This window comes from Budorcas taxicolor, chromosome 23 (assembly GCF_023091745.1).
Source record: "Budorcas taxicolor isolate Tak-1 chromosome 23, Takin1.1, whole genome shotgun sequence".
In the NCBI taxonomy this organism is placed as follows: Eukaryota; Metazoa; Chordata; class Mammalia; order Artiodactyla; family Bovidae; genus Budorcas; species Budorcas taxicolor.
The window spans coordinates 21,943,712-21,956,862 of record NC_068932.1 but is presented as its reverse complement, the minus strand read 5'-3'; positions in this window follow the sequence as shown (position 1 = coordinate 21,956,862).

The following is a 13,151-nucleotide window of genomic DNA, read 5'->3' as shown; positions in this document are numbered from 1 at the left end:
GATTCAGCCTGCCTATGTGTCTGTGAGCTGCTGCAGCCTCTGCCTGCCTTTCTCCCGGGTAGGGACAGAGATCGGAGGTGAATGGGAACCCAGGCAAGTTAACAGTTCTCTAGGCCAGGCCTGAGTCAGCTCCTAAACAACTCAGAAAGGAGTAGGGGTGGACATTAAGAGGGAGGATTCGTGGAGCTGGGAATTAGGACTGCCTGTCTACCCATCAGCTTGTCCTGTGGGCCCTGTCCTAGAATAGGCAATACCTAAGGATATGAACAAATGTAACAAGGCTCAGTGAAAGTGAAAAGTTTTAAATATAACAAGGCTCATTAGGAACAACTAAATGGTGACCTGTGTGCCATTGACAAGGCTGAGACATTGACAGGGCTGAGATAGTCAGGGAAGGCTGTGCTGTCTGGAGGAGGCAAGGGGCAACTTGGCAGGAAATAGCTTATTTGAAAAGGGTAAGCCATTCTCTTGGGACAACTAAGGAACCTGCTTTAGAGAGGATGCTGAGCGCCGGGTGGGAGTCAGAAGGCCAGGCTGGTAGAGGACTGAAAGTCGAGCTGAGGGGCTTAATTTGAGCAGCTCGGAGAGGCCAGCCAGGGGTATCAGGGTGGTTTTGGAGGCCGGAGCTTACAGGACAGGAAAGATTTGGTGAGGGGAGTGGTCGGGTGGGAAGGTTTGGCATACCAAGTGTAAAACTGGGCTCAGAGGCAAGAAAAGGTGGCTGCGAGGAGCCTGGGCCAGAGTTGGGATCCACCAGAGTGTGCTGGCTGTGTGGCAGGGAAGGGGCGGGCCCTGAGTCCTGCATCTCTCTAATTGCAAACTCCTAGATGCTGAAGCTGAAACTCCAGTACTTTGGCCACCTCAAGCGAAGAGTTGACTCATTGGAAAAGACTGATGCTGGGAGGGATTGGGGGCAGGAGGAGAAGGGGATGACAGAGGATGAGATGGCTGGATGGCATCACTGACTCGATGGACGTGAGTCAGTGAATGGGAGTTGGTGATGGACAGGGAGGCCTGGCGTGCTGCGATTCATGGGGTCACAAAGACTCAGACACGACTGAGCGACTGAACTGAACTGAACTGAGAGCTGGCCTTTATTGTCCTCATCTCAGTCAGGGGATCCCAGCAAGCTTAGAATGGGCCCAACTTTCGCTCAGAGCCCTGAAGTCCCAGCTGCGGGGCCTTGCCTGTATGGGTCATGTCAGGGAAGGAATCAAAGGCCATGGAGGCTGGGGGGCCCCTTTCACAGCTCAGCACCAACCAGAGAAGCCACATCAGAGGACTAGAAGCCTTCGTAAGGGCAACTTCCCCAGTGGCTCAGTGGTAAAGAATCCTCCTGCCAATGCAGGAGATGGAAGTTCGATCCCTGGTTCAGCATTATTCCCTGGAGGAGGAAATGACAACCCACTCCAGTATTCTTGCCTATAAAATCCCATGGAGGAGCCTAGCGGACTGCAGTCCCTGGGGTCTCAGAGCACACTCACACACAGCACAAGCGTTCGTGGCAGGTGAGCCTCTCGGAGCTTCTCCTACAGGGAGGTGTAGCTGCCTGGGGCCTGGAATGGACAAGAAGAGCTGGGTCTCTCTGGGCCCCCCAGGTGTCGGTTGCTTTCGGCCCGTTAGGAGCTCTGCTAGTCTACTCTGGACTGGGGCCTCCGTGCCTGCCACTATCCTAGCAAGGGGTGCAGCTGGCAGAAGCCCAAAGCCTGGGGTGTCTGTATCCAAATGTGGATGCTGCTACATCCCACTTGAGTGCCCCAGCCTGCTCAGCAGCCTCTCCAGCCCCAGAGGAGCAGGGCCTCCAGGACAAGAAGAAGGAACCAGTGGGTCCCAGGAGAACTTGGCCAGCTAACCCCTCCCTACACACAGGAAGTCTTCAGAACCATAGGGAGGGATGGTGCTGGTTTCTGGGTGTGGAAGCAGGGACCTGGCCCCTCATCCTGCCATCTCTTAGAGGAAGGAAGGGGAGGTTCTCCCCCACCCCTAACCCTGAGAATCAGAATTCTGGAGACACCTTCAAACCATGCAGATTCCTGGTACCACATTCTGGCAAGGGCAACAGGCAATCATGGGTTAAAAAGAAGAGTGCCCACCCCCTCCAGAGAGACCCACCCTCAGGGCAGTGTCCTCTGGGCTGCTCAGGGACTCTGGAGCCCGGGAGAAGATCTAATGGAGGGACTCTGGTCCTGAGAAAGGCTGCCCTTAGGCAGAGGGGGAAGTTCTCTGAGGCCAAACTAAAAAAAGGGTATGACCAGCCACTTGAGAGCCCAAAGTGGATTCCTGGGCAGACTTTCAACCCAGTGCCCCATCCTGCTGGAAGGGAGACTGGATTGTGGAGCCCTGGTGGGAACTAAGATACTATCTTACAACTGAGCACCCCAAAACCACCACCCACTCACCACCTGGTCCTAATGAGGAGGAAGGGCCCCACGGGCCTGCTTCCTGCCTCCCGCTCAGCTCATCACTGCTCTCTCCCTGCACTTCAGTGGTCTCAGGCCAGACCACAGGTGCGGTGGGCAGGGTAACGGCTTCCCAAAGTTGTCCTCGGCCTATTCTCTGGAACCTGTGAATATATTACCCTTCTTGGTAAGAAAGGGATGTGCAGATTTAATTAAGAATTTTGGAATGAGGAGATTAGCCAATAGGCCCAATCTAATCATGAGTCCTTAAAAGTGGAGAACTTTCCTGGCTAAGATTAGAGAGCTGTGATGAAGGAAGGAAGGTCAGAGAGATGTGATGTTTCTGCCTTTAAAGATAAATGGGGCTACCAGCCATGGAATGCGGGCAGCCTCTAGAAACCAGAAGAGGCAAGGAAACAGAGCCTACTCTGCTGCTGCTGCTGCTGCTAAGTCGCTTCAGTCGTGTCCAACTCTGTGCGACCCCATAGATGGCAGCCCACCAGGCTCCCCCATCCCTGGGATTCTCCAGGCAAGAACACTGGAGTGGGTTGCCATTTCCTTCTCCAACGGATGAAAATCAAAAGTGAAAGAGAAGTCGCTCAGTCGTGTCCAACTCTTCGCAACCCCATGGACTGCAGCCCACCAGGCTCCTCCATCCATGGGACTTTCCAGGCAAGAGTCTTGGAGTGGGGTGCCATCGCCTTCTCCGGATCCTACTCTAGAGCCTTCATAACAGAACACAGCCCTGCCAACAACTCAGTTTTATCCTGGGGAGACCTGTGTCAGACTGCTAAACAATGGAACTGTTTAGTAATAACTTGGTGGTGCTTTAAGCCACCAAGTGTGTGGAAGTTTGTTACTGCAGTGATAGAGGACCAGTACACAGAGTCTGTCTTGTTCTCTCCTGGTACAAAGTGAGTGAAGGGATGGTGGGTATGAGCAGGCCCTGCTGTGAGGTGGAGGAGGTCCCCGAAAGCACAGTAGAGTGAGGGGAAGGGGAGGGGCCTCCTCCCATGCCTGGAGTAGGGGAAAGGCAGGTGGTAGGCAAAGCTGGGGGCCCAGTCCTCATGGACGGGCTACCCTGTGCTCAGTCTGAGGCTCCCAGTTTCCCTCTGACACTTTGAGCCCAAGGCACAATCCTCTCTGAGATGCTTGGCCCCAACTCTGCCAACCTGGGAGCCTCATCTTTCCCTGACTTCCCTCGTAGCTCAGTTGGTAAAGAATCCGCCTGCAATGCAGGAGACCCAGGTTCGATTCCTCGGTTGGGAAGATTCCCAGGAGAAGGAAATGACAACCCACTCCAGTATTCTTGCCTGGGAAATCCCATGGAAATCCCGTGGACAGAGGAGCCTGGGGGGCTACAGTCCACAGGGCTGCAAGAGTCAGACACAACAGCAACTAAACCATCACCATCTCTTCCCAAAGCCTAGGTTGGTAACACTGCCACTGAAGGGGAACAAGACCAGGGCAAACTCTCCTCCTGGGTTCTGGCTGTTCCTGATGAAGCAAGTGTGGGCACAGGGCCAGGGTCTCCCAGGCCTGGAGTGGACATGGCGAGGAGAGCAGGCCCAGCTATGTCCTGTCCTCCAGGAGTAAAGGAATGGGAAACCCAAGCCCTTGGTCCTGCTTTACCACAGGGGAGTTATGAGTTCGTGTCCCTTTGAACAGAATGGGATGGCTCTTGCCCAGATGAGGGACGACAGCTTGGAGAAGACATTGGCCTTACTCCCTCTCCACTCCCCCAACAGGAGAGCCCCTTTCCAGACTCCTCACCATCCAGAGGTCAACGTCACACGGCAGCTGCAGCTGCTGGGGCACCTGCCGCCCCAAGCCTAGGAGGGGCTCAGCCTCCAGACCTTTAGCCCTCTGTCAGCTCTGCCCTTCAGTCCAGACACCAGCCAGATAGTTTTCCAGAACACCTGAGCAGCCCTGCTCTGAGCTCTGGGACAGGGGGACCCTCAGGTCTGAAGTCCCCAAACTGGCCTGAGACTCTGGGCCAGGCCTTGCCCCTATTGTTTGAACCAGGGGCTCTGCAAGCCTTGGTCCCCTACACTGGGGGTAAGTGCAGAAGCTGAGCTCCAGTGAAAGCCTAGAGGGAACACCCTGAAAGACATCCCAGAGGTAAGGCGAGGACCCAGTGGTGGAGGGACTGTGGGCAGGGCTCTGAGAATGCCATGGGCCACTGCATGGTGCTTGAGTGACTGTGGAACTTCTGACCCTTCACTCTGCTGGACCAGGGGGCCTGGTGCTGATGGAGCGGGCAGATGGCCCCAGAAATCGTGTTCCTCCAGCAGCAAGACACCCTGAGCCCTACTGCCCTCACCCACCAGGCTCTGTCTGGTTCCCTAAGCAATGCTGCCACTGTGCCCTTGTCTAACTGCGGGGCCATTTGCCTGTGTGCCTAAAGTACATTGCTGGGCCCGTGTTTGGGTGCTGCAGGCTCATGACTCTACATTTGCACGTGTGTGGACAGCTGGGTGTGTGTCAGTGTATCCACCAATCTCGACCTCGGTGTGCATGCCCCAGGGTCCTCAAGGGCTCTGGGAAGGGCCTGGGGCTGGATCGGGGGTCCCCAGAGTCCCTGTGGTGCTGGGTAGGGACTGCAGAAGGTGGTGGAGGCCCGATGGGCTCTGGACTCTGAGTCCTTGTGTCCTGGAGGCGGCCGCAGGGCGGGCCGCCTGCGTCAGCCTTGAGCGGCCATCAATAGCACGCGGTTAATTAATTTGATGGGAACAGCAGGGACCGCCGTTTGCATTTAGTGAAGTTCCAGGAACTTCCAACCTCATCTTCATAATTGGCCTCATAAATTGTAAGAAAGAGAGAGATCAGCAAAGCGGGAGGGAGGAGGGGCCGCCCGTCCGTCCTTATTTAATTTTATTGCTGAAATTCATCTTTTTAGCCTCCTCCGGAATCGGCTCTCCCTGCCGGATTTGCCTAATCATGATAAATTAATATTCATTTCCCCGCCTCTTACCCAGCTTCCGCGCTTGGATAGAGTTGGGGTGGGTCTCCTTCCAGCCCCTCCACCATGCCTTGGTGGGAGCCTGGGAAAAGAGGGGTTGTGTTACTACAAGGGGTGGAGGGTGGGGGGAATGTGGGTGATTGACTGGGGCTCCCAGAGGAGAGAATCCTGAGACCCCAGACCAATCCCTGGGCAGGAATAGCCCAGAGGGTCTGGGATGCTGGGATCAACTACCCCTGCCCAGCAGGGTCTCAGTGGGAGGGGCAGGAAGAGGCCACGAAGGCATTTTGGAGACCCAGAGGCTGAGACTGGGAGCGGTTAGGATGCATCTGGGAGGTGGATTCTGAAGGTCGGCACCAGGTGAGAGGTGAGGGGAAGGGACCTGGTCTTCGCCCCTCTTCTCCATCAACTAGGTGTACGCTACCTTGCCCTGTGCAGTCTCCAGGGGGACCCACTCTAGTCTGTGGGGCTTCACAGACACCCATATTCTCTGGCCAACAGAAGTGGCCACTTCCCAACAGCCCAGCCCAGCTAGGTGGCTGAGCCTCTTACACTGGGCACCTTGGCTCTGCTGTGTGTGCGTGTTAGTTGCTCAGCCATGTCTGACTCTTTGTAACCCCATGGTCTGTCTGTAGCCCACCAGGCTCCTCTGTCCATAGAATTCTCCAGGCAAGAATATTGGAGTGTGGGTAGCCATTCCCTTCTCCAGGGGATCTTTCCAGCCCAGGGATCGAACCCAGGTCTCCTGTCATGTGGCTGTACTGCTTTTCCCGGTAAGGCCCTTTCGCAGGTCTGCAGGAGTGTTTCTGGAAGGGTTAGGCAAATCCTGAGCAGTGGGACCCCTGAAGTCCAAAGGGGCAGATGCTCTGTCTTCTTGCCTCATAATCAGTATGTGAGATATGGGAGGGATTTAGATTTTATCCACCACCTTACCCCATTTTATAGATGAGGAAACTGGACCAGAAACGGGAGGTTACTGACCCAAGGTCTCACAGAAGTTGGGGCAGGGGGCTGTTTCTATCCCATCTTGGAAGATGGGTGTGGTGGGTAGGATTCTCTGAAAAACCCCAGTGACTTTTGCCCTTTTGAGTGTGGGTCGAGGCTTCAGCTCTGAGAAGGTGCTACTCCTGCAGTTATGTTACCTCATATGGCAAATGGAAAACTATCTGGGTGGGTCTGGTCTAATAATGTGAACCTTTTAAAAGTTTTATTAAGCTATTAGCAGAAGGGGCAAAGAGATTCAAAGCATGAAGGCTCAGCATGCCTCTGCTGGCTCTGAAGATAGAAGGGGACTTGTACAAGGACCAGGGAGCAGCCCTCAGCTGATACACAGCAAGGAAATGGGGACCTCAGTCCTACAACCATAAGGAGCCCAATTCTGTCAACAAAGAGAGTAAGTGTGGAAGCTGATCTTTCCCAGAGCTTCCAGATAAGAGCCCAGCCTGGTTAACACCTTGATTTAGGTCTTGCAGAACCCTGATCAGAGAATTCAGCTGAGCCTGCCTGGACTTCTGGTCTATAGGATTCTGAAATAACGGGTCTTGTTTTTAGGGGCTAAGTTTGTGATTTGTCATCACTTTTGTTGTGCAGCAGTAGAAACCTAATATGCAGGGCTTAGGGGAAGGGTATCTTAGGAGAGTCCTACGATGGGGGAGGGAGATAAAGTTGGGAGAGGTCTGAGGCTCTATCCTAATGCTACTTCCCTCCCCCTGCCCCCGCATTCCGACATGGCAACAATTGACTGAAGCTGCCCTCTAGTTCCAAAGTTCTCATAACTCCCTGTTGTTTCACCTGGGACCAAACCCTCATAAGCATTTCAATTTGTGAGTCTTTCCAGGTAGAGTCTGGACCCCTGTGTAATGTAGCAAGTTCACCTCACAGGAATGGGTCCTCCTGTGAGGAGGAGAACAGGAAGAGCCTCTGGAATTGGTTCAGGCAGAGGCTTCTAGGATGTGGGTAGGGGCCGGCTGATAATTTAATGCACTTTCAAACCAGAGTTCCCCTTCCCCCAAAACCAGTTTGCAAAAAGTATCTATTCATGTGTCCTAGGTGGGTGCTGGCAAAAGATGGTTTTTGATTTCCACTGGAAGATCCCAGCATTAGTGAATTTTGAGGAAGACCAATTGACATTTTGAAAGTTATGGAAAGAGTCTCCAGTGAGGAGCCCTGGATTAGCTGCACCATATTTCTGGGGTTATTCCAGCAGCATTTACTGATTAACTCTGAGCCTGGCCAGTCCACCCTTAACCCAGCCCTGCTTGTGGACTATATCATATAACCTTCCCAATAACCCTATTGGTACTTGTATTATTTCCATTTGGCAGATGAGGAAAGAGAGGCCCAGAGAGATTCATTCACTTGTGCTAAGTCACACAGCATTGAGAACAGCTGGGTTTCATCTCAGATCTCTGTGACCCAGGAAGCCCAGCTGGTTTTCCTGGCTCCCGCTCTGGAAAAAGTTCTAGTCCAGATCTAACTGGACTGTCTGTTAACTTCTCTCCCTCCGTCTCCCACATACCCAAGGAGAGAGTCCTGAGCTTTTCAGAATCTGTGGAGGTTCCTGATGCTGATATTGAAGGACACATTCCCTAGCCCTGAGAACTGGAGTTTTTGACTTTTTAAAAGATATCTATTTATTTGGCTGTGTCGGGTCTTAGTTGCCGCACACAGAATCTTTAGTTTGTGGGATCTTTTATTAATAATTGCAGCATGAGGAATCCTTAGTTGCAGCATACGAATTCTTAGTTGCAGCATGTGGAATCTAGTTCTCTGACCAAGGATTGAACCCAGGGCCCCCTGCACTGGGAACATGGAGTCTGAGCCACGTGACCACTAGGAAAGCCCTGAGAACTGGAGTTTTGAATCAGCAAAGGCCCAATTGTCCTGAGATGGGACCCCTACCCCGCAACATCCCACCTCCCTTAGGGACTTAGTAGTATGGAGACCCTGACTCTTAAACTCCAGCCCTGCTAGAGGTGAGGGTCCTGGCTCTATAGCTCACATCTATCCCTACATGCCCGGCCTATCCCCCCCCCACCCCACACCGGACCCCTCCCTCATAGCTCCACACATTGGTGACTTATTCCCACATGACTGTAGGCAGGGCTTGACAGGGGCCCAGCCTGGCTTGAGAATCTCCTCCTCTGAGCTCCAGGCTTCCTCTGTGGAATTCTCTCTCTTCACCATGACCATGGGCTCTGCTGTCCTGGAGAACTTTGGGGCCACTGTGGCAAGGGCCTCCCTACCTGCCAGACCAGACACCCCATTGGAAAGTATCACCCCCTGGCCTGCCCCTCTTCCTTGAAGCTGCCTAATGGGGAGAAAGCCCAGGATCCTTAGGCCCTGGCTCCACGAGAGAGGGACCCAGAGGTCACGCCCTCTACTGTTCCACTCTGTGCCAGGAAACAGTCCCGGATTCCCACCTCTGGGGCCAAGGACTGCAAGCCCCACCTCAGAGCTTCTGCGAACCAAGGTCCCCCGACTTTGAGGGCCTCCCCCGCGCTCCCCCACCGAAGTACCTTTGGAAGTTGCAGGGCCAAGTGGAGGAGGGCTCCAGAGAAATGCCCTGAAGGAGCCCCACCTGTTGCCCCGTGACGTATAGACTCAGACTTCAGATGCCCCTCCAGAGCCTGGCTCCACAGCAAGAGAAACGCTCTCTCCGCTCCAAGCTTCAAGTTCTATGCTGCTGGTGGCCCTCACTCCCTCCACTCCTCTGGATCTGACAAACAGGCCTCTCTGGGATCTGGACCGGCAGCGGCTGCTCTGAAGCAGAGGATGGCGGGATAGAGAAGTGCTCCAGCGGGCCTCCTAGTGGGCGGCGGCGTCACCGCGAACGGGTATCTGGCCGGGGGCGGGGTTTGGACAGGGTGGGGCCCGCACCGCCGCCAGGTGTGTTGGGCTGAGGAGGGAGCGGGTAGAGGCCGACAGGCGCGCTTCCCGGAAGGCGCCAGCAGAGGGCGCGCGAGGACCGGTCAAGAGGCCCGGCGTGTGCGAAGGCCTGTGATGGGGGTGTGGTAGACAAGACCGCAGGTGCCCTGGAGGAACCGCCCAGGGGCTTCTCTCCGACTCCCCCGGATGGGAGCTGGGGCTGGAAGTGTCCGGACTGCGCGGCCTTTCGCTCCTCAGGCAGAGGTGCCCGATGGGGATGTGGCCTAGCGCGCCCCTCCGTGGGTGGGTAGACCTTCCCCATTACCGGGCAAGGGAGTAGGGTCTGTATATTCAGGACTGGTGACCTTGATGCTGAACCTGGTGGGACCCCCTTCCTCAGACACCTCAGGTCGAAATTCTGTGCCTCAGTTTCCCCCTGCGTGAGTTCTGTCCTTGCTCCCGGAAGCTCTAAACTGGGGCACCAGGTGGGGTGACCCAGTGAAAGGGAATTAGTATGCCCCCGCCCCGCCCCGTTTATTACCCTGACCTCGCCAACCTTGAATCTAGAGCTTGGGGGAAGTAGAAAAAGATGGGAGAGGAGAGGAGTGAGTGATGGAAGAAGTGACACTGTAAAAGCAAATGGAAGGGAAGGATGGAGGAAGAGGAAGGGGAGGTGGAAGGGGAGGAGGAAGGGAAGGAGTAGGGCGTGGGTCGGTGGTTGGGTACGAAGAGGGGCTTAGCCCTCTTAGCGGAAGCTCTCCCGAGACTGGGGCTAACTGCGCCTGCTCCCGGCTGTGATGAGGCCTGAGCTCTCCGCTGCATCCCAGAACCATCGCTCTGCCAGTTGCCCCCCTCCAGCCTCCATGATTTATAGCTGGGCCAGGCCCGGCGACCTTGGATGGATAACTACTGAGGGGTCAATAACGCTACAGAAAAAGTGAACTGGTAAGGGAGGAGGAAAGAGGCCCATTAGCCGGTCCATCTCTTTCCTCCTGGCATCCTCTCTCTAAATCCCTGGGCCTCTCGTTCAGGCCCCTCACTGGGAGGGTTTTCCTAGAGACTCTTGATGGGGTCTGAGGCCTTGCATATAGGAAGGTGGGTTGTGGGAGGCAGAGCCTGAGTCTCAGCATCTCCATCATCTGGTTCTTATTGAGAGGAGACCAAAACATTCTCCTTGCAGTCTGCCAATTCCCCTCTCCCTGTTCAAGGTCACCTGGGTCATCCTCCGGACCCCCAGTCCATTTTCAGCACTACAGGGGACCAGAGTTGGGGGGAAGGAAGCAGCTCTCTCAATACCTGGCCTCATTGAATGTATCTCCCTTAATTATCTGTCAGCATCGAGGTGCTGGCCTAAGCGCTTTTTCACCTTATAGTCCCATTTTGTGGATGAAGAGTTAAAGCTCAGAGAGAGGAGCAGTCAGCCAAGAGAGGAGCTGAAACTTGAATTCAGATTATCTGGCTCCAAATCACAGCCCTTCCCTGCCCATCATCCCAGGGTCCTAGGCTCACCATTAACTCCTGCCCAGCTTAGTCTGCAAAGAAGACATCCAATGAGGGAGCCCTGAAACAAGGGCACTCTTTCTCGAAAGTAGGCATAGGGTGACAGAACAACCCTGGAAGAAATACAGGGCAGTGGTAATGGGGTAGGGGCGCCATATTAGGACTTTATTGCTTATTCTTGCAACAAACAGGTATTGAGTGGCAATCATTTTCCATGCCCTGGGGATATGGGGGCAACACTGGGGATCTTACATTCCAGCATGGGGGTATAAAAGTGAGTTTCAGGAGGCATGCCTATGGCATGCAGCAGTGTGTAGACTCCCTGCAGAGTAGAAACAAGCCTGGGCAGAGGCGTATGCAAGGCACTTACTCCCACCCCAGGGAGGGAGACACTACCCATCATCTCAACCCCTGACTCCACATCCAGACTCTCATATATTCCCTGATCCCCCAAACTCACTGCTGTCTTCCCCCAACCTGCTCCTTCTGTCTCACTTGATCAACCTGAGAGATCCCTAGCTCCAAGACTGGATATATAATTTTCAGGGCCCAAAGCCAAATGAAACTTCAGGCTCTTTATTATAAAATTATAAAGAATTTCAAGACAGAGCATTAAACCAGACATACAGGGCTCTTCTAAATGCACAGCCCCCTGGGCTGGCCCATGTCACACACCTAGGAAGACAGCCTTGCCTGGAACCTCTCATTCTCTTACTTTCCCACTCCTTGACATCCTGGTCCTCTCCTTTTTTATGTCAGCAATTAGCTCAAGCCTCCTGGGTCTTTCAGTTGGTACTGTCACAGCCTCTTCCCTGCTCCAGCCTCTTTATAACCCCAGCCATTCTGGGAAGTTTCATTCCGACCACACTCAGTGCTATTTGCCTGGACTATTGGCCAGGCAAACACTGGGCCCCAAACAATCCCTACACTTTCTGGTTTCCATGCTTTTTTCCCCCAAAATTCAATTCCTTTGGAAAATTCATTCTTCCTTTATTCACCTCTCTGGGAAGACTTTCTGATTTTCCTGGAGGAAATCTCACACTGGGAAATTTCACATCACAAACGATGTTCTTGGGTCAAAACACAAATCATCTTCAGCCTTTGCTCACAGCCGTTTGTCTGCCATGCCTAGTAGACTTAAAATTCTAGAAGCCAAGGATGGTGTCATATTTGTCATTGTAACTCCACAGCACCTTGCTGACGCTAGCGTGGTAGGGACTCAGTTAACATTTGTTGATGCAGCTGTGGGCATCTTTGGCACGTGGGTATGTTTGGAGTTCTTGAATTGTGTGGACAGTGTGAGGGTTTATGTCAACGCATGAGCGATTCTGCTTCTGTGTATGCGTATTTTCATATCTATCCATGTGGAGGCGTGTTAGCTGCATACGTGTGCACAGACATAGAGGTTTCTGTCATCGCGTACATGAATTGCCTGTGCAGGGGTCTGCATGGCTGTGTGTACGTGGATTTGTGTTGGTGGGTGCACCTCGCTCTGGGTGGCAGACGTCTGCCCATGCACAGCATGAAGGCTTGTGTCTGTGCTCCCATGACGTGGGGGCTGTGCCTAGACAGGAGCTGCAGGTGTACAGTGCAAGGACGCAGGCGGCTGGCGCGTGTGCAGACCATGTGTGTGCACAGCTGCGTGTCCTGGCCGCGGGCAGGCCGGACACCCCGTGCACCGCTTGCTTCCGCCGAGCGAGCCGCTTTGTTCCTCCGCCGCAGGCAGCCTCGTGGGCTCCCGGCTCGGGCAGCCTGGGCCTGGGCTTCTCGGGGCCGTCGTGATTGGCGGCCCAGCGGGCCGCTCGACTCCCTCCCGGGCGGGCGGAGCCTGATCGGCTCCCGTTACCGGCGAAGGTGGGTAGGGGTGGGGGTGGCGGGGGGGCGCCAGGCCATCCATCTTCTGTTATTACAGCGTAATGGGGCTGCTCGGGCGCCCGCCCATTTGTCATCGGCCTCGTTCGCTGATAACGGGCATTTGTCATCACTTTCCTCTGAGCCAATGTCATCAGCGCCGCTGACAGGCAGGGATGGGCGGGGGCGGGGCGGGGCGGGGGGAGGAGGTGGGTCGCGAACAGGAGCACAGGCGCGCACACGTGCATGTGGGCCTGCTGGACACACGCTCCTGCACATACACACAGGCACACCGAACCTGGGGAGACACATGTCCCTGTGTGTGTGGATCGAGGCTCCCTGGAGACTGGACACACAGGCAGACACACACTCAGAACAGCCTCATCTGTCGAACAGATACTCCCTGCTGGAGATCCTCTTCCCCACTTGAGGAGACGAGTGCTGGGGGGGAGGGGATGGTGTTCGTGGTTAATGGCAGCTCGAGTGCAGGTGGCCCTGGGCCAGCTCCCTGCGTGCACACGTGTGAAAGGAGCCACCAGCATTTATCGTGCCCCCACAGGCTCTACAGGCTT